Source organism: Malania oleifera, chromosome 1 (assembly GCF_029873635.1).
Source record: "Malania oleifera isolate guangnan ecotype guangnan chromosome 1, ASM2987363v1, whole genome shotgun sequence".
Taxonomy (NCBI): domain Eukaryota; kingdom Viridiplantae; phylum Streptophyta; class Magnoliopsida; order Santalales; family Ximeniaceae; genus Malania; species Malania oleifera.
In genome coordinates this window covers 83,510,798-83,533,892 of record NC_080417.1, presented here as the reverse complement: position 1 = coordinate 83,533,892, position 23,095 = coordinate 83,510,798, and the positions used below count along the sequence as shown (strand labels likewise).

Sequence of the window (23,095 nt, the reverse complement as noted above, 5' to 3'; positions counted from 1 at the left end):
CTTAAAATTGAAGACATACTTATAAGGTACCGTCCAATAATTGGATAAGCAGAAATACCTAAAGAACATTATTCAAAAATTAATATTCTCTAAAATTGTTCTTTGGCCTATGTAGTTGGATATATTCACTCCACAAAAATATTTTGAATATTGTCCACACACAATGAATATGCTTCTGAACTTAATGATAATTGAACTGTTAAGAGTACTTGCAAAATCTCACTTCACAAGCTCTCAAACTTCAAGTCAAATCTATTAGAAGAGTTTGAATGTGTCAAATGGCTAAGCTATATGCTATAGGTTTCAATTTATATGATAATGCAAATGACTAGGAAACATGTGCACTGAGGACCATAAGAAAAGAAGTAGTATATGCTTATGACTCTGAAGTAAAATGGTTTATGACTTTTTGGTTTTCTAAGCTAAAGTTGGTAAAGGCAAGTATGAATCATTCAAAATCCTAAAATACTCGGCTAAACTAGTGAAGAATGATTACAAGGAAAAGACATAAGAATATGATACGAGTATAATTGAAGGGGAGCAAATTAACTTGAAAATACTATGGCTCTGAAGCATAAGCATAAGCACATTTAGTATCATATTTTGGGTTTACATCAGGTATCAAATCATGAAAGGTATATGAAAATTCTTGTGTGCATAGTTGATATAACATGTTAGCCAAATGAGTGTTGTTTTAAAACTATACTGAACTAAACTTGTTGTGTGCTTGCAAATACTTAGGGGAGCTGAGCTCCATTCCCAGAGAAAGAGCATAGAAAACTCATGTGCACCATAGTATCGCTATGATTGGTCTAAAATAGTTTATAATGATTGCTTATATGGCTTTGAACTAGTAGTGAAATTAATCCTTGATAAGTATAAGCATTTCATCTCATCTATGCAAGTATTAAAATTCATAGGGGGAGCGTCTTGAAATGATTTCCTATCTTATTATGCTTACTCATATTTCTTGTGCTTAGATGTGCAGTGAACTTTCTGTAGCATGCTCTCAATTATGATGATTTTGTTGAATACTCTAAATGAAAAGTATATTATATTGCCAAAAATTGCATAAGTTAACCATATGATCTTGTTTTGAAATGCATTGACATAATGAGGATCTGTATGGTTAGTCTGTCTGGTTACAGTTCTTTTCGAAATGTACTTAAAGTAAAAATCTATAGAAAAACTTGTTTTGAAGATCCGAAAAGGTGAGAGATATATACCAGAGTAAATTTCTAATGAGAACTAAAGCGGAAGATATTTTTTTAAACTACATAATCTATAATGTGTATGAGCTTAAATATGTAAAATAGGGGAGAACTTTTATGAGGTAAAATAAGTGGGGTTGCCTAGAATTATATTAGATGACATAATTCAAGGGGAGCAATGTCACTTAAGACGTAATCACTTGGTATCAAATCAATCAACTTTGGGTAATACATCAATCAATAGTTGGTATCCTCACAAAATCGTTGAAACTTATGGCAAGGGGGATGGTTGATGTAAAAAGGGGAGAAGTAAAGTCTATTAAAAATCTAATGGTTGAACAAGATTAAAACTTTAAGATTTTAAAGGGGAGAAAAACATAAAGGTATGTCCATTCATGTCGTATTATTATACACCTTTTTATTGATGTCAAAAAGGGGAGAAAAATCAGGAGCAAAAATAATAAAAACAAATTAGAAGCAGAGAAGAATGAGCAAAAACTATTATTGATGTTATGCAAAAAAGGAGATATGCAAAGGGGGAGAAACTACTGTTGATGTCATGGATTGAAACATCATGAGCATATTCATCATGAGCATATTTTTATTTATTGAATATTTAATGCATTAATTGAGGGGGAGCCTTGTTAGGCGTAACCTATTATATATTTTTTTGCTCGTGTATTTGTCATCATCAAAAGGAGGGAGATTGTTGACTCTACGAGTCCAATCCAGTTTTGATAATGACAAATCACATGGTATTTGATCTATGCATTGAGTTTGTGAACATGACTTATATTAAGCATGCATGGAAAGATAACAAGTCATGGAAGCCTTCAAGTAAAGCTTACAAATCTTGGCAAGAACCATGTAACTTAAAGAGTATGAGAATCAAGATGCAAGCGGCAAAGTTCAAGAACATCTTGGAAATGGGTATTTAGAACTCATGTACTTACATTTTCATATGATTTAATTTGAGGCTCAACATAACTTAGAATGATATTAGGATTCATGCATTTCATGTATATCATAGGGGACTTTCCTGGACTTAGAAATACTTTTAAAATCATGAAAAATATGTTTTATAAAAGACCCAAGAAATAGAGCAAAGAAAATTTTTAAATTAGAGAAGAAAAATTGAGAAAAAGGGACTTTGGTAGCCTGAACTCAACCTCAGTAGCCTGAAGAATTAATGGGAAAAACATAACCTGGCCGAGGTACTTCGGTCACCTGAACTTGGGACTTCAGGCGCATGAACTTACTACTTTAGGCGTCTGAACTCGCCACTTCAGGAGCCTAAACCACTCTTTAGTCACCTGACCCTATATTCCAAGTTAATTTTTCAAAGGTTTAAGAAACTTCAGTCGCTTGATCTTCGACCTCAGTTGCCTGAACTTGCGGGAAAACTTAAAAATTTGATTTTTATTAAAAGAACTCGTGAGCTATTTCTTTGATCCAACGGTTGAGATCAATTCTAAGGGTAAGACACTATATATACTGAATATCTAAACCCTAGAACAAAGCTAAGACATATAAGAAAGAGAAGAACACAACTTATTGAAAGAATATTGAGAAACTTGCTCTTATTGCTATACGATTGCCTACACTTCAACTTCTAATCATCAAGCTTGGGCAAATCAACTCAGAATCTTGAAGGGAACTCGTTTTCTCATCTAGATTTTCATTATAGTATTGAGGTTTGATCATTCAAGTTATTATTTTCAAGAACTTCTCATCTCATTACTTGTTATTGAATATCATTAGAGAAATTGGTCTTGAGTTTGCATATACATATAAAAAGTGTTTTTGAAAAGATCATTACTTGAGAAAGTTTTTTAGCTATTGTCTGATTGGTCTTTGATTCAAAAGTATATAAATATAAATATATATATATATATATATATATATATTGTTCATAGAGATTATTATTACAAAATCTATTTTTGACTAAGTATTAAGAGGTTGATCTTGAGTGTGCATATATATATTAAATCACTTTGATAAGATTACCACTTGAAAAGAGCTTTAGCTTTTGATTAAATATTTTAGGTTCAAGTGAACTTTTCCATTCAAAGACTCGATATTTTTAATAGAACAAATCCACTTGATTAGATATCCTTGGAGTTCTTAAATACATATATTTTTGAAGGATATTTTCTGAAATAAACCACATCGGTTTTTGATCTTTGGTATTCATATCTGTATATATTTGCAGATTGCAAAGGCTGTGTTGTGATTGAATATTTGAAAGAAAACTTTGTGATTTTGATTGATTTAATATTCAAGACAAAGTTTTTATTAATAAGTTCACATCAAATATATATTGGTGCATTTTTGCAAAGTGAACTAAGAACCCTAAAACTCTCCAAAGCATTTCAAATATATCATTACTTTGGAGTTTTGGTTAAAGAGGGATTTGTGTGTTGAAGCATATCATACATAAATGATTGTATCATTTTCATACATTCTGAGCTTCAAGTTATATCATATGTTAATGTATTAGGAATTTGAATTGTACTCACGAGCTTTTGTTTGGAAGCATTTTTGAGTGCTTTTACAGATTCTATTGTATACATGGTTCGGTGTGTGAACCGGTGTTTGAGAAGAGAGTTGTATCTCTTGTAAGTAGCGGGTGAAGTGGAAATTGTACCTCTTGTAAGCAGCGGATTGTAAGGGAAGCTCTGTCCCAATTTAAGGAGCCGGGATTTAGTGAAATCCTTGAGTTGTTGCTCAAGGCGAGGACGTAGGCCAAGTCAGGTGAACCTCGTAAAAACAGTGTTTGTCTTCTCTCTTTCCTTTACTCTTTACTTTCAGCACTGCATTTAAATTGTTTATATTGCATGTATAGGTTGGATAGCATTACACATAATTAATTGAGTAATAAGAACTCATTGGTAAATATATAAAAAGGGATTAAGTGGTAAATAAGTTTCAAAGAATTTTTAAATACCCATTTCAACCCCCCTCTTGGGATTACACCTGATTCAACATAGTTTATTGTTATGATTATTTTTATTATTAAATATTATGGTAGTGTAGAGTTTAGCTCATTATTACATATTGTGTTATTATGTTAGTTTAGTATTTTAGTTTGTTATTGTATTATTATCTTTATTATAATGTATTATGTTTGTATTTACTATCATGTTTAGTTTATTATTAGGGTATCATTATTATGTAGAAAGGTAGTTTACTATTATGGTATTTTATTAATTATTGTGGTAGATTATTATTATATAATTATTATTATTGTTTATGGTAGTTTCTTATTATGGTAGTATATATATATATATATATATATATATGATATTATGGTATTTCAGTAATATTATTATGTTTATATTCAGTACTATATATTATATTATTTTTAGTATTTTAGTACATTAAGGTATTATTATTATGGTATGTTTAGCATTATACATTATTATATTAGTTCATTTCTATAGTAGTTTATTATGTAGTTTATTGTTATGATATTTTGTTATGTATTATTTATTATTATTATATTGTTATGTAGTTTTATTACGTAAATTAGTATGATGTTATTATGATATTATATACTACTATTATAGTATTGCATTGTATTATTAATATAATATTATTAGTACAAGGTTGTTATTATATTCTTTTTAGTCCTGTTACTATTATTTTTGTTTTATTATTACTAATATTAAATATGTTTAGTATTTTTGTTTATTTGGTATATTTATATTTTTGTATTACATATTAGGGTATTTTATTTTTATTATTATTTATTTTTGTGTGTGTGTATCCCCATGATTATAACAAAAGAGTATGAACATTTCAAGCTCCCCGTACCCCAGTTCAGAGGGAATATATATATATATATATATATATATATATATATATATTATGTATATTTTCGTGTGATTAATTTCTTTGCTTGTGTATTTTACAAATTCACGAAAGGGAGTAATTTTAAAGATTTATTAAATTTAATTGGAAGGATAATTTTTGATTAATTAGGTAACATTTGTAAGAACGGGCGCGTAGGGGGTGCTCATACCTTCCCCTCGCGTAACCGAACTCCTGATCCCTGCTTTGGTAATGCAGACCAGTTCTACCCTTAATTGGGTAGTAATCAAGTGTTCTAACAACACTAAAAGGTTAGTGGCGACTCCATTCCTATTTTTTCGAAAATTAAACTAATACAAATTTCTCAGTTTGCCTCATTTTGGTCGGAACGTCGCAACACCGGTTGTGTCAAAGCATGTTTTATGTCCTAAAGACTCAAGAAAGTCAAGTATATTTTCATAAAGGACATAGTAGCATATAAGATATCAAAATAAGCTTTCAAATGTGCTCTCATAAACAAGGTATCTTATATTCAAGGGGAAACTCATTTGGACAAGTATAAATCTTGATTAGACTTAGTATCTTTCACATATTTTATTCCAATAATGAGTTAAATCATTAAAAGGCTTATTGGCATGGAAAAACAAGGCAATCGTCAACTAATGTAGTGCATTCATCGGCTAATTAATCCACTAGCCTAAATTGAGTTTCTTCCTAGGTCAATCGTCGACGAATGGCATTGACTCATCGACGAATGGAAGGGACTCGTTGACGGAATGACATGATTCGTCGATGACTCAAGGTGACTCATCAACGATTCGGCTAGATTCGTCGACGATTCACATCGTGAACTGAACACCAATGGCTAGAAAACGGCTAGTTTCTTTTTGAATTCACTCCCAATGGTCACCCAACAACTAGCTCATGATTTTGGCTATAAATACAAGTCCATAGACTTTTTTGTGAATTGTATTGGTGATTTTTCAAGTTCATAGTGAAAAATATCCTTGAATACAAAACCTAGGCACTTTGCATATTAGTTATTCATCACAAGTGCTCAATTCTCTCTTGCTCTTTAATATTGTGTGATTCAATTCTTGAGAGAATAGTGTGAGGTTTGGTTTGCATTTGATATCAGCTCATTTTTCGAGCATTTCTTTGAATACCCAACTTCTTGTAAAGGTTCTTTGTGAACCGTTTGGTGAAGGTTTTTTGTGAACCATCTTGCAAGGCTTCTTGGTGAACCTTGCAACTCTTGGTGAGTGCAGTAGGGTTTTTTTCTCGAGTTGTAAGACTTCTCCTCTAGTGAAGGAGTTCCTTAGTGGATTGTGGAATCCTTGAGTTGGTCTCAAGGCATGGATGTAAGCTTGGTGCCGAACTACGTTAAAATACCGGTGTAAAGCTTTCTCTCCCTATACTCTTTAATTTGTGTCTTGTGCATGATTTACATTTTATATATTGTCATATAATTTCTTGTATCTTGCTAAGATTTTTATTTTGTAGAGAAAGCCATATATACGTGAAAGAGTCCATTCACCCCCCTCTTAAGTCTATACTCTCGGGCCAACAAGTGGTATCGGTGCATACCACCCACTTTCAATTGGTATCAGAGCGTGGTGCTTGTATTTTTCGGAGTAAAATCCAGAGCGTAAAGATTAAATGAAATATTTGGTGAACACCTCCTCTTCCTTAGGACGATATTTTTATCAACCACCGATTTTCGAAGGCACCAACTACCTCGTGTGGAAAAATCAAAGAGTCGTCTTCATTCAAGCACACGACTTGGATTTGTGGGAGATCATCTCCAATGGAGACTTCTCATTCACAAAGAAGAATGAAAAAAATCATGATATTCCAAAGGATTTAATGGAGCTTTCAAAAAGCAAAAAGAGGTTAGTTGAATTGAATTTAAAAGCAAGACATTTCATTTTTTGTACTTTAAATGATGTTGAATACAATCATGTTTGTGGATGTGAATCTACAAAAGAAATGTGGATTTGCTTCAAATCACCTATGAGGAGCTTAAGAAAGAGATATATTATACCTTAGATTCACCTAGCACTACTCACCAAGACACATTAGGAGAAGCACATTCTTGCTTCATGGCAAATGAACAAGAGGAAAATAGTTCGGATGATGATGATTATACTCCTTCCTTTGATGAAGTACTAAATAATTGCACTAAATTCTTTTCCAAAGGAAAAGAACCTTGTCTTTGTTCTATATTGAAAGAATAAAATACCTCCTTAAAAAGGGAAAATGAGGAGCTTGTTTCAAAAGCTCAAAAAGACCATGAAATTTTTCAAGAAGTAGGAAATTTGAAAAATTAAATTCCAAATGTTTTAAAAGAGAATGCTCTCTTGAAAAAGAAAAATGAAGATCATGGTAAAGCAACAAGAGGAAAAGAAAAGTCAAGTAAAGTTTTGGGAGTTAAGAGAAATAATCTTTCTAAAAAGAATTTGAAATCATCTTTTAAATCACATGGTAATGTCTTAACAAGCAAAAATAATGCAAGTAAGTCAAAGAAAGGGTCATATACGGTATTTTGCCCTTATGGAGGAGTTAGAGGCAAAGAAAGGAAACTTGAATGGGCAATGAAAAAAAACCCCTTGGCACCTAAGGAAGACACATGATTTTTTAAACATTTGCTTCCTTAGAACCTAGGATTAGGAATTAGGATTTAGGTAGATTTAACCAAACCTAGGTGAAATGAGACAAGTGTTGACCAAGTGAGTACTTACCTTAATTGAGCTCAAAATGAAAAAAATCCTAGATTATGCATTTCAAATTATTTATTTACTATGCTAGGAATTTTAGAAGATCAAGCCAATATTGATGAGTTCAAATTATAAAACCAATATGATTTTTTAATTATATATATATATATATATATATATATATATATATATATCCTTATTTGATTGGTTCATTTCTTTTTGGAAATATTGGCTATTGTCTATGGGATGAAATAGCATGTGCTCAAAGCTTATTCTTTAAAAATAAAATTTATGACTAGTAAATTGAAAAACCTTGTATGAATAAAGGTTCAAAAGCATGTTATGATAGGTTAATCCATCTCTTATGGAAAAGAGATATATTCCTTAGTTACATAATTTGTTTTCATGATAAATGCTTAAGTTTGAATACATGGTTAGAATATATCTTAGCATTCATGATGTTGAATAACAACAAGTTGTATTAAAAAATGAAGCATCTGTTTGTAATATCATGTGAGCATATGTTGTGTTTAGAAGAATACTTTCAAATTAGTGGAAAATTAGGAGAACATGTCTCCTATCAACCAAGAGCATTATTTAAATAAAGTCTAGTTTGCATCTAAATGCTCTTTGCCAAGTAGTAAGGACTTACTTACCATGCATAAATCACAAGCAGGAATTCCTTATGGAAAATGTTGATCCAAATTTGATTAACATGGAATGCCTGATCCATATCTATCCTTACTCCATTTTTAAGCTCTCATTGTTAGAAAAATTAAATAGAGCTTTATTAGAAATCATCATTCTTGGATAGTAAGGAAGCCAATCTAGGCATTTCAGTTGTTATGGTTTAGCACTAACATTTGGCATATGTGTTTAGCACATACTCACCTCACCACCATGGAAACTAATCTTAAGGGGGAGAAATTATTTTAGCTAAATGAATAGTACCTCTTTTTTGATGATGATCAAAGGTGGAAGATATTTGGTGTTATATATGTGGGGGAGAAATGTAAATATATGTGGGGTAGAATGCATGTGGTAATATGAAAGTTCAATTTTGCTTATTGTCTTATCTTAAATGAACTTTCTACTTTATGAATTGCATGTTAAAGCTCCAATAGATATGAATGTCTTTATTATGACTTATATGCATAAAGTAAGAGGAAGAAAATTTTAGATATGCATATAGTAAGGGGGAGAATATTTTAGTACCATTTAATAATACACATAAATTAAGGGGGAGCTTTAAATTATACCCTATAGAGAACACCAATGGTTTGCGATCATCAAAAAGGGGGAGATTGTTAGCCTTGGTGGCTACATGAGTTTAACTGTCTTGTTTTGATGATAACAACCCATTAGTGATTCTAGGTAAACTTATCTTTGCATAATAAACTATGGTAAATCAAACTCAAATGCAAAGATTAAGTAAATTCTTAATAGGTTAGACATCATAAAAAAGGGGGAGATTGTAAGCCTTGGTGGCTACATAATCATGTTTTATATGTTATGATGATATTAACCTAAATGTTGTTCCTAGTATTTTCTATCTTTGCAGATCATGTTAAGTACAAGTGCAAGTGACAAATACATAATGTAATGGATCAAATGCAAAGATTAGACTGAGTTGATGTCGAGAAGGAAAGATAAAAAAGACACACAATCAGGAAAGAACCCAAGCACAACCAAAGGAAGCTTAATGTAGAATTATTTGTAATAGGGAGTGTTTGAGGTAGTATATTCTGTAACTCTTGTAGTTTTGTTTCATACGTGATTTTTGAGTAAGAGTTGAGCAATTTGCACATGCATACTAGGATACATGAGTTTATAGGATTTCATGAAGTCACAAACTTAACATACATGGTTTTTGAAGTTAAAATAAGAGTTTGTCAAAAATATACTATACTCAAATATGTTTTTCATAAGGGAAAAGTTTTCAACATCTTACAAGTTTTCAACATCTTAGTATTGAAAACTTTTAAATACTTGGTCCCGGTTCTATCAAAGCAAGTTTTATGTCCTAAAGACTTAAGAAAGTCAAGTATATTTTCATAAAGGACATAGTTCATATAAGATATCAAAATAAACTTTCAAATATGTTCTCATAAACAAGATATCTTATCTTCATTAGACTTAGTACCTTTCACATACTTTTGTCCAAGAATGAGTTAAATCATTAAATGGCTTATTGGCATGAAAAAACAAGGCAATAGTCGACTAATGTAGTGCATTCGTTGACTAAAGAATCCAATAGCCTAAATTGAGTTTCTGCCCAGATCTATCATCAACAAATGGCATTGACTCATTGACGAATGGTAGGGACTTGTCAAAGAGTGCGTATTGACTCGTTGACGAAATTTTCTAGTAGGTAAAATGGTTTTTCAACCCATGTGACTCGTTGACAAAAAGGCATGATTTGTCAACAACTCAGGGTGACTTGTCGATGATTGAGATAGACTAATCAACGATTCGCATCATGAACCGAACCTCAAAGGCAAGAAAACGAGTGGTTTCTTTTGCGATTCACTCCCAACGGTCACACAACGGCTAGATCGTGATTTTTGCATTAAATACAAGTCCATAGACTTGTTTAGGAAAGGTTTTGGACATTCTACAAGTTCATAGTGAAAAGTATCTTTGAATACAAAACCTAGGAACTTTTTATATTAGTTATTTATCACAAGTGCTCAATTCTCTTTTGCTCTTTATTCTTGCGTGATTCAATCCTTGAGAGAATAGTGTGAGGTTTGTTTTTTATTTGATATCAGCTCATTTGTAGAGCATTTCTTTGTATACCCAACTTCTTGTAAAGGTTCTTTGTGAATTGTCTGGCGAAGGTTCTTGGTGAACCATCTTGCAAGGCTTCTTGGTGAACCTTTGACTCTTGGTGAGTGAGATAGGGTTTTATTCCTGAGTGTAGGGAATTTTTCCCGAGTTGTAAGGCTTCTTCGCTGGTGAAGGAGTTCTTTAGTGGATTGTGGAATGCTTGAGTTGGTCTCAAGGCCTGGACGTAGGCTTGGTGCCGGACCATGTAAAAATACCGATGTTAAGCTTTGTCTCCCTATACACTTTAATTTGTGTCTTGTGCATGATTTACATTTTATGTATTGTGATATAATTGCTTGTATCTTACCAAGAGTTTTATTTTGTAGAGAAAGACGTATTAAGGTGAAAAAGTCCATTCACCCCCTTATTGACTCTCTACTCTCGGGCCGATAAGTGGTATCGGAGCATACCACCCACTTTCAGGCTCAATTTTGATTTTATTTTAAAATTGATTTTATTTTAAAATAAAGAATTAAATTAAATTAAGCAAGTGCGTGGGCGCATGCATAAGCACTTGCACGTGATCGCTTGCCCCTTTAATTAAATAGCATGTTTTATTGCTTGTGAAATAATATATATATATATATATACATATATAAAAATGTGGGGTCCCCCCCTTTTTCCTTCTTTTCTGATACATTCTCTCTCCCATCACTTTCGTCATCACTCTTTTAATTTCGATCCATCTTTTCTTGTATCCAATCCTTGAAAATCCACCCATCAACCTCGTTGGCCTCCTTGTCTCTAAGTTGCATTGACCTATCCTCTCCCGTTATGTTTTTGTTTTTTTCATTTTTATTTCTTTTATTCCTTTTCTTTTATTTTACCGTTTTCCCATTTGCAACCCCAAACAAGGGGTTTTGTAGGGGGCTTTCTTCTCCTCTATCGATCTCTCTCTCTCTCTCTACCTCGCTCTCTCTCTCTCTCTCTCTCTCTCTCTCTCTCTATGTGTGTGTGTGTGTATGTACGTGTGTATATGTTTCTCTTTTCTTTTTTCTTCCTTTTTATCTCCTATGTTGTGTGCATCGTGTGTGTGTGTAGCTGACTATGTGTGCACTGCATGCAGGCATATATTTGGAATGCATGTGTGTGTGAGTGTGTGAATGGATGCATATGTATAGTATGCATGGCTACATGTGGGAATATACATGAATGGATGCATGCATGTCTGTGTGTATGTGTGGATGCATGTGAGTGAATGCATGCATATTGGATGGATATATGCATGGATATGTGTGTGTAATTGGATGCATGATTGCATGTGTGGATATGCATGAATGGATGCATGCATATTTGTATGTATGTGTGGGATGCATGTGAGTGAATGCATGCATGTTGGATGGATATATGCATGGATATGTATGAAATGTGTGCATGGATGCATGTGTATATGATGCGTGGTTGCATGTGTGAATATGCATGAATGGATGCATGCATGTGTTGTGTGTGTGTATGGATGCATATGAGCATGAATGCATGGATCGTACACATGTTGGGTGATGCATTTGATGCATGGATGGCATGTATGCATGATGCATCTCGATACATGAGTGATGAGTATGTATGGTGATGCATGTGCATGATGTATGATACGTACATGGATGGGCATGTGTGGATGCATGGCATGTGTGAGTGAGTGCATGCATGCATAAATGTGCATATATATATATATATATATATATTTATATATCTGTGTGTGCGTGTGTGTGTGAGTGCGCGTGTGAACATACTTAGTATATATATGTGTATTTAATATATATATATATATATATATATATATATATATATAGCATGTGTATTATATAAATGTGTGTGTGTGTGTGTGTAAACATACTTAGTATATATATGTGTATTTTAATATATATAGCATGTGTATTATACGCATATGTGTGTGTGTGTCTACTTGTATGTATAAATCTGTTTATATATGTGCAATATAGATATATGCATATGTATGCATGTACTTCTAGGTAAGTATATGTATATTCATACGTGCGCACTATGTGTATCATATATATATGTATATTAAATGCATAAGTATATAGGTATATATTTAATATTATTATATTATTACTAGGTAATAGGTTCATTATTATGTATATATGTACTACATATATATATATATATATATATATATAGATATGTGTATTTAGGTTTGTTAGTATATGTATTTATATATTTTTTATATGTACATGTATATGTATATATAGATATGTAGATATTTATGTATATGTATGTGTACATCCACTATCTACTCCTAGAGTCTAAAGTGGTATACTACCAATATATCAATGCATGTAGTTGTTCTAATCTCACCTCAGAAAACATAGGTTACTAGCAACTTCATTGACATATTTTTGACCCATATCTCATCCCCCAATTCCAAAATCAAAATTTTTGTCATTTGCGTTGAGGGGGTTTGAAAATTCACCGAGGTACGAGTGAGCCACTAGGCCATGTTGACAACTTCCATCCTTATATTACAAAAACAAGACACAATCTCACGCTTGAAAATTAATAGATGAAAGGATAGGTCAAAAAATTGGAAACCCCTCCATTAACTACTCATTTAATTATAGTCTTTTTCAAACGTTCTTCTAAAGTGATATGGAAGTCGCCTTATTGCCCTCACTATTAAATGAAGTGGCATAACCTAATCCACTAGAAAAACTTTAGAAATTCAAAGGGAAAAGAAGTTAACTCTACTTCACAATACTATCATAGGCAAACATACTCACGGTCTCTTTTAATATTTTTTGCAACTAGAGAAAAGACCCATAAAACATTGGCCTCAAAGTTAGTGGCTCTCTATGATGAGGGTAAATATTACTTTTACAAACAAGGCTTGAGAGTAAACTTTAGTACTTTTGACGTCCTCAAGAACCATAGTGCTCTCTATGATTATGTTTATCAATATCTTAATGCCTATGATCTTATTAATTGTAGATTTTACTCTTAATTGCTCCTTTGTGATACAATGCTATAAAAGCACCTCCTTCCCATTTCACAAAAGGTACATCTCTAATAATGTGGACAAAAAATATTATTTTTAAGGTTTTGACACCGCTATCTCTCTCTCTCTCGCAAACACAAATGCATAAACACACATGTTTAGCACACATACACACATTTCAATTAAATATCATAAGGGCATAGAAATAAAAACAAGCACTAAGATATGCTATACACTTAAATGGAGGCAAATTAACTACTCATCAGTATCCATTGAAGTGGGAACATAGTATAATGAGTAACTGAAGAAAACATTTCAGAAAATTTTTTAAACCCTCTTCTTAGGAGTGTTGGGAATAAAGAACAAATTTCCGAAACCTGTGAGAAACAAAAATAGAGAAAAATAACGCCAAAGAAAAATCAATCACACGCACAAGACAATATTTACGTGGTTCGGCAATTTTGCCTATGTCCACAGAGTTGCAGGGATTTCAATATTATCAGGAAGAAAACACAGAGAGTGCGGCGATACAATGCTCTCCCTCTTGCTCTCTCGCAGGTACAACCACACAAACCCTAATCACCCGAAAGCAATCCTTTTTATATGTTGCGCCTTCGCTCCATGGACTAAGCCTTAGGATAGAAATCTCTAATTAAATAGGGGTCGGGTCGGCATCCAAATTAAACACAACTAGGCTCCACAAAAGCCCAACAAATCTCCCACTTGGAGACTAGTTCAATCACCAGTATTAACCGTAATCCTCCTAAACAAACAATCCCTCATCCTTGCAACTCAACCTCCTCTCCTCAAGCTATAAGTCCAACTGAAGCTGCACACAGCTTCAGTTTCTCAATCGTAACACCCTTAGTAAACATGTCTGCTGGGTTTTTAGATCCACATATCTTTTCAAGTATTACCAACTTATCTTCAACAAGGTAACTGATAAAGTGGTATTTTATTTGTATGTGTTTCGACTTTGAATGAAAAGCCAAATTTTTGGCAAGAAAGATTGCACTCTGACTATCACTGTGTAGAATGCCCATCTTCTGCTTCTTACCCAATTCTTTTAAGAAACCATGTAGCCAAATCATCTCCTTTCTAGCTTCAGTTGCTGCAACATATTCAGCTTCTGTAGTAGACAAAGTAACAATCTTTTGCAAATTTGAAGCCCAGTATATAGCTGTACCACCCAGAGTAAATACAAATCTAGTAGTACTTTTTCTACTATCATTATCACCGGCAAAATCAGCGTCTACATAACCCTGAAGTTTCAAACTTGCCCCAGTGAAGCAAAGACATGATGAACCCCTCAGATATCTCAGAATCCACTTTACTGCCTCCCAATGCTGCTTTCCTGGCCTGCTCATGAATTTGCTCACAACTCCCACTGCATGTGCAATGTCTGGCCTTGTACACACCATAGCATACATCAAGCTACCAATAGCTGAAGCATAGGGCACCTTGCTCATATGGTCCCTTTCTTCTTCTGTCTTCGATGACTATTCCTTGCTTAGTTTGAAATGACTACCCAAGGGTGTGCTCACTGGTTTAGATTCATTCATGTTGAATCTGCTGAGAATTTTCTTCACATACTCTGACTGTGAAAGCTTCAATGTACCATTAGCCTTGTCTCTAATAATTCTCATTCCAAGGATTTGTTTTGCAGCTCCCAAATTCTTCATTGCAAACTGTTCTGACAATTGCTTCTTCAGATTATTAATCTCCTCAATGCTAGACCCTGCAATAAGCATATCATCTACATATAGCAGTAAAATGATATAAGAATTGTCAAAGAACTTAACATAGCAACAGTGATTAGCTTCACATCTCTTGAACTCAATTTTATGCATAAAACTATCAAACTTCTTATACCACTGTCTTGGAGCTTGTTTTAGACCATACAAACTCTTTCTCAGTTTGCAGACTAAATTCCCTTGTCCCTGGACAATGAACCCTTCTGGCTGAATCATGTAGATGTCTTCCTCCAAGTCACCGTGAAGGAATGTCGTTTTCACATCTAACTGCTCAAGATGTAGATTTTTTGCAGCCACCATTCCCAGTACCAATCTAATTGTTGACATCTTCACAACTAGAGAAAATATTTCTATAAAGTCAATGCCTTCCTTTTGCTGAAACCCTTTGACAACTAATTTGGCTTTGTAGTGCTTGCTACCATCATGTTCGTTCTTTATTCAGTATACCCACTTGTTGTGCAGAGCCTTCTTCCCAACTGAAAATTCAGTTAGTTCCCATGTCTGATTCCCCAACAAGGAGTCCATCTCATCATTCATGGCTAACTCCCACTTGCTTGAACTTTTGTCCTGCAAGGCTTCATCATAACACTCTGGCTCACCACCATCAGTTAGCAGAAGATAATTTAAAGCAGGTGAATAACGCTGTGGAGGTCTAGTGTCCCTGGAAGATCTACGGACCGCAGCTACAGGTGTAATTTGAAATTCCTGTGATTCTACACTCTCCCTATCACCTTCACCCCTTTCTTGGACAGTATTTTCAGTCAACTCATCTACGTTAATAAACTCAGAATTTTTCTAGTCTATCACTGTGACATCTGACACTACGGTTGACCTGTCCTTGTACATAACCTGTTCGTTAAATATCACATTTCTACTTCTGATGATTTTCGTGTTTTGTTCATCCCAAAACCTATAGCCAAATTTCTCATCACCATAACCAATGAAATAGCATATTTTGGACTTTGCATCAAGTTTACTACAAGCATAAGAATCAACATAAACATAAGAAACACAACCAAAAACTCTTAAGTAAGAAAAATTTACCTCTTTATCGCTCCAAACCTCTTCAGGAAGTCTAAACTCCATAGGAACTGAAGGTCCTTGGTTTATCAGATAAGCTACAGTACTGACAGCATCAGCCTAGAAAGTTTTTGGTAGTCCAGCATGTAGCCTCATACTCCTAGCATGCTCATTGAGAGTTCTGTTCATGCGCTCAGCCACACCATTCTGCTGTGGTGTCCCAGGAATGGTCTTTTCCATTTTGATTCCATGTGCAGCACAATACTCTCTGAACCCTCCATCTATGTACTCTCCGCCATTGTCCGACCTCAAACACTTTACTTTCAAACCTGTCTCTATTTCAACCATAGCCTTCCACTTCTTAAAAGTTTCAAATACATTATATTTATTTCTCAGAAAATAAACCCATACCTTTCTGGTTGAGTCATCAATGAAAGTAACGTAGTACCTTGAACCCCCAAGGGATGCAATAAGAGAAGGACCCCATAAATCTGTGTGCACTAACTCCAATTTTTCAGCCTTCGGTGTTCTACCACTTTTCAATAAACTCACCCTTTCCTGCTTTCCTAAGATGCAGCTTTCACACAAGTCAAAATCAACGGACTTCAATTCCGGTAGTTTCCCTTTTGACAGTAGCATCTTCATCCCCTTCTCACTCATGTGACCAAGTCTGCGGTGCCATAAGCTTGTATCAGTACTTGCTTCAGTAACTGCAATTGTATCTCTTGGACTTGAGGTCATGTATAGAGTACCACCAGCAAACAGCATCCCTTTGTAACCTTCCAAGTGCCACCAGCAAACAGCATCGCATGCCCTTCATCATCAAGCTGTCCGATAGAAATCAAATTCCTTCTCAAGTCAGGAATGTGTCGTACCTTCTTTAGTAACCAAACAGACCCATTTGGCAGTGACATCCGGACATTTCCCATACCCACAACATCCAAGGCTGTACCATCAGCCAAATACACCTTACTAAAATCTCCTACTACATAGTTCTGTATAATTTCATAGTGTGAAGTAGTATGAAAGGAAGCTCCTGAGTCCAAAACCCAATCATCAAGTGGACTGTCTACTACAAGAAGTAGTGCATCCTATACCTCTTCTGTTACAGCATTAGTAGAATCATTCTCACTCTTCTTCTTAAGACTTTTGTATTGTCTCCTAAAGTGACCCGTTTTCCCGCAGTTCCAGCATTGTCCCTTTTGGCTAGGTCTAGATTTACTTCTGTTTCGATTATAATTTCTGGATTTTGATCTACCCCGATTTGAATTTCGATCATTACCTCTGCCTCTGGTCTCAAGGTTTAGGGTAGAGCCGGATCCTGAGGTTTTGCCTGCATCTCTTCTGCGAATCTCCTCAGCCAGAATTAAATTCCGTATATCATTATACTTCAGTTTTTCCTTTCCAGTAGAGTTGCTTACTGCCATCCTCATTGCCTCCTAACTATTTGCAACGAAGCCAAAACGATCAGTGCACGAATCTCATCATCAAAATCAATTTCTACAGACGATAATTGATTTGTGATAGTATTGAACTCATTCAGATGTTGTGCTACAAATGCATTTTCTGCCATCTTTAAATTAAATAATTTCTTCATTAGATGTACCTTGTTATTTGCTGATGGTTTTTCATACATACCAGACAAAACCTTCATCAGATCTGCTGTAGTTTTCTCCTTCACGACGTTGTGTGCAACAGACCTGGACAGAGTTAATCTTATAACTCCCAGTACCTGTCTGTCAAGGAGAGTCCATTCCTCGTCCTTCATAGTAGTAGGTTTTTCTCCTAGAAGCAGTAGATGTAACTTCTTCCCATAGAGATAATCCTCGATCTGCATCCTCCAGAATCCAAAGTCTATGCCATCAAATTTTTCTATTCTAGACGCCTTTCCCACTTCCTCTGCCATTGCTCCCACTCGAACCTAACCCTTGGCTCTGATACCAATTGTTGGGAATAAAGAACAAATTCCCACAACCTGTGAGAAACAAAAATAGAGAAAAATAATGCCAAATAAAAATCAATCACACGCACAAGACAATATTTACGTGGTTCGACAATTTTGCCTACGTCCACGGAGTTGCAGGGATTTCAATATTATCAGGAAGAAAACACAGAGAGTGCGGCGATACAATGCTCTCCCTCTCGCTCTCTCGCAGGTACAACCACACAAATCCTAATCACCCGAAAGCAATCCTTTTTATATGTTGCGCCTGCGCTCCATGGACTAAGCCTTAGGATAGAAATCTCTAATTAAATAGGGGTCAGGTCGGCATCCAAATTAAAACACAACTAGGCTCCACAAAAGCCCAACAAGGAGTAAATCTTGTGTCATATCTTTGAAAGGTTAAGCTCACAACTCAAGGTAATTTACTGAATCTGCATTCTTTTGTCCTATGTTAATTGCAGGACCTCTTATTTGGGACTAACATAATAAAACCCCTAGGCTCAAGGCCCAGTTCTTTATTTTTCTTTACCTTATTTCTATGATAATTAATAAGACTTATAAAGTGGTGGTGCAAATAAAAACAAGAATACACATTGAGTAATGACTTTTATCAATTCAATTGAATGAGTATATATAGGATATACAAAAATCCCTAACAAGATTTAACAAGCCCTTATAAATGAAGATTTTCCCTTCCCATATATACTCAACAAAAAATTCTAACATTCATAATACCTAGTTTCAAAAAGGTTTGTTTGATTATTGCATCCAGTCTTCAATTCCATCATCTCTGTTGTTATGTGTTAGAATCTCGTCGCTAAAGCATTCAAATATTGAATAGTTGTATTGCCTCTCCTTGGTGTTGGGAAGAAAATCAAGGTTTCTTAACCATTCATCTGTTTCGTTCGAGTAATGACGATGTGCCAGCTTCCTAACTATTGACAATGGCTATGTAGCCAAATAATACTTGACGAAATTTGGATGTCAGATATGAAACGATGAAAGAATGAAGCATCACTAAGTATAGCCACAAGAAAAAAAATGAAGAAGGAGAAAAAGAGAAGGGCAAGTTGTGGTAGCGATGGTGGTGGGGACTGACCGGTGGATGGTGGCAGGAAGGTAGTGGAAGCATTGGAGCTTTGAAATACCTAGCTGACTAATATGAGCAGGGAAGCTCATTAGTCTCTTGGCACTTCCCTGGTTGCAAAGATTGCTAGCCTTATAGAGCCCCCACTTCATACCCCCTTTATCTCTTATTTTAGTTTTTTTATTTTTTTTTTCATTTTTTTTTCTACTTTACTTTTTTTTGTTTTATGTTTTTATAAATTAGCATTGGAGTGTGTGTGTATGGCTTTTCAGTTTCTTAAGTCTACATAGAAAAGGTTTGCATAGCTCTATTTCAAGTTTCCAATTCCGTGCTACAATGTCAATTAAGGATGAGGATTGGAACTCAAGAAAATGAAAAGAGTCAACGCAATCTCTTTAAAATGATTTCCATTATATATATATATATATATATATATATATATTTTCAAAATTTAAATTATAATTTTTGTATATGTTTTATGTGTTTAAATTTATTTTTAATTTTTATAAACTCAAATGTTAATTTTTACTGTTGTAAATGTTATCCTATGTTCGAGGAAAACACCAACTCTAGGCTTGATGAATTGCATCATTGGTTTTGCACAATACAGGGAATTTGAGTGAAAGAAGGAAGCTGAGACCCAAGGATCAAGAGGCAGCTACACTCCAATGAGGGTTACAAGGGTTGTTTCTTTTACCATGTAGTCGATTTTGCCACAACCTGGGCATTGCAATGCCATATCCGACTTGTGTTTTCTACTATATCCCATATTATGGGCATCAAGGTTGAAACCTAAATCATCCTGCATGAATGAAAAGAGCCTTGTTACTATAAGAAGCACCAAAAGGGATTTATTTACAACATATAGCTATTATAAAAGAAATTAAGTGAACAGTGAAAATTGAAAATATAAAAATAACCGAGAGAAACTAAAGTGTGCTTTAATTTTGATTGAGATTTAAAAAAAAAAATATTGTAAGTATGAGGCTCAGTTTATCCTAATCTTACCATAGCTAATTTATAACGTTTGGAAATTTATATTTGGTTCAGTCTTACAACTCATCACTCTTTGTCTCTTCTTTGAGTTTTTATGTTATGTTATGCTATGCTTATTTTTTATTTTTTAAATTTTTTTTCGCATTTAAGTGTATCTAAGTATTATAAGGTGTTAACAACACAAAATACTGTTAACACAATTATTTCAAAAAAAAAAACTGCTACACACATGCACTCCCACTAAAAGTGTAAAAATCCTTGATTGCATTAACAATTGGAGTTGCTTGTATTCTTTCCAACCCATATACTAATTGGGTCGGTTATGAGTGAGGCTCTTTCAGCTTTAAGCTAGTTTAGTCCACATAAACCCAATGATTTCAAAGCTAGGCACCTCATGGACTGGGCCTGGGAACATTCTGCTCAAATCTACATAAATCAAAGGCCCCAACTTATCACTCCCAAAAGGCCAAGGTAAAAAAATATCAAGTTAGTTTTACTAAATGATTGAAAAGAAATAAAACTAGAAATCATCAAACCTAATGTAACCAAAAGAATTGATCAAATGCATTAAGATTTTAAATTTATTTGCTTTTTCTTCCAATTTCATTGTACGTTAGTAGGAAAATATTTGGCCACCCCATCAGATATTCTTGCTTTATAACCCTAATCATGATTTTGATACAATTCAAATTGCTTAAGAACTACATTAAGTAGGTTATGTATCAAACATTTGGAATTCTTCATGACACTAAGTAGATAAATGCAATTGCATTCTTTAACAAGTGATAGTTAACTTTCTCAAATCCATACCTTTTGATCCTTGATATTTGTGTAGCTGTTTAGTTAAATTTAAATTTTTCAAAGGAGAAATGGCAGAGCACAAAATATTGGAAGTTAAAAACAAAATATAATGTCTTTCAAGTTAGAAATTTTAGTATTAGCAATGTAACATCCATCCTATCCTAAGACAGCCATAATAAATTTCAATATTTCCTCAAGAGTCATAACAGTGATTGTTTTCTGGGAAAACTGAAACTAACCTTACTTTTGAAAAGAGGCATAGATAGGAAAATTTATATCAAGTTAATTACAATGCTCATATAGTATCACCTTCCATTTCCAGGTGCTTGTTCCTTCTCTCATCATTGTTTCTGATAGATTAAACCATTTTCTAGAAGTCACTCCTCCCTAGAGTTGCTCCTAACTGCACAACACAAAGCAAAAACTATCAACCTCACTAGTCAAACTATCCACTCTTTTTGCAGCGTAAAAGGAAAAGTTCATGAATACTCATAAATATCCCATTAGTGCATATAAAAAATCATCAAATCCACACTTATCCTATGCATAATTGAAAAAAAAAAAAGAAGAGTAAACTGAAAGATTCCTTTTTTTTTTCGTGGGAGGAAGTGTAATGAAAAAAACTAAAGCATTAGCATAAACTTGCATCCCCATGTCCCTACATCTTAGTGAATACTTAAAAGCGAATGACATTTTTTATACATCCATGGAAAATAATATTGCTATGAAAAATAAAGTCAATGCATAACATGCCAATAATATTAAATATAACCGCAAAGAAAATAATTATGCAAGGAGATAGTTCCAATTGTTAAAAAAATTATATGCTAGGTTCCTTTTTTAGCAGGAGCATTGTGGTAGAAAAAGCCTTCAATATTGAGGATAAAGTGCTGTGAAGCAACGCTAGTTTTGAAGTGTACTTGATGCCAAATATCAAATCAAAATCCTGCAATTTTGCTTAATATTTTATTATGTGTAATTTTTTATGCCGTTTTATCAAAAATTCCATCATTGAAGAAAAATCCATTTATTATGAACCAAAAAAGGAATGAAACATGAAAATAATGCCGACGCGACTTGAACACTTGTGCACTATTTGATTATGCTAAAAATCATATCTTCCATTATTCAAAATAAAATCTTTGATCACTCACCATTTCCGTTTTTGCTCATTCTTTCGCCCTTTTCTTGACATGGACACCTCATCGTGCACTGCTGCACCACCAATATTTATAGTTATAACCAATGGTAATGTAGAAATTTAAGAAGAGATATTGCACATATGAGATTAGAAGTACAGATTTAAAGAAAATACTGTAGATGTCTCTCCTCATCTTAGAATCAACATGAAACCTACCAATAAATGATGTCAAGCCTAGAAGTAATAATCGCCATGAAGATTAGGCAAGAACTTGATTTACATACTAAAATTGAGCATGCACTATTATTTTAAAAATATTTACTAGGACGAAGCATTATCCTGCAGTGCAAGCACACTTGATTGAAGAGCAAGCCACATGTTTTCATGATGATAAGGAGAATACCCCATATTAGCAAATCAAGCTTGGATTCATCACTAAAATGAGTTCTAATGGTTAAATTGAAAAATTAAATATCTTGTGGATCTCTTGGCTGGAAGAGAGAGGAGAATCCACTAATCTAGAATATGAAGTTCAAAGCTGAGTTGCAATCAAAAGTTTTTTGAAAGAAACTGCTTCAACTTGACAATTATATAGATGAGTAAAGGGGTGGTGGTAAAGCTGCATGTAACAAGGTGAGAACACTTGTAAAGTCAGAGCAAATAGTTGTCGATCACCCAAAATGAGCGACAAACTTTTAAGAAAATCTAAGTGATTTATTTAAAAAAAAAATTGATTAGCTGGAACACAATGTCCACTAAAGTTCCTTTATTATAAAAAAAATAAAATAAAATAAAGAGGACGGGAAGTTGCATGTGACGAGGTTGCGA

At 33.8% G+C, this 23,095-nt stretch overlaps 1 long non-coding RNA gene across 1 annotated transcript; it reads right to left on the bottom strand.

The window, feature by feature from the left end:
• Window positions 1-18,835: 18,835 nt before the first annotated feature.
• On the bottom strand, window positions 18,836-22,831 carry LOC131167198 (uncharacterized). Its single transcript, XR_009140058.1, has 3 exons — window positions 22,281-22,831; window positions 21,436-21,529; window positions 18,836-20,131 (listed from the first exon to the last, which is right to left on the bottom strand). It is a non-coding gene; the product is annotated as an uncharacterized LOC131167198 (long non-coding RNA).
• Between the last annotated feature and the right edge of the window lie 264 nt (window positions 22,832-23,095).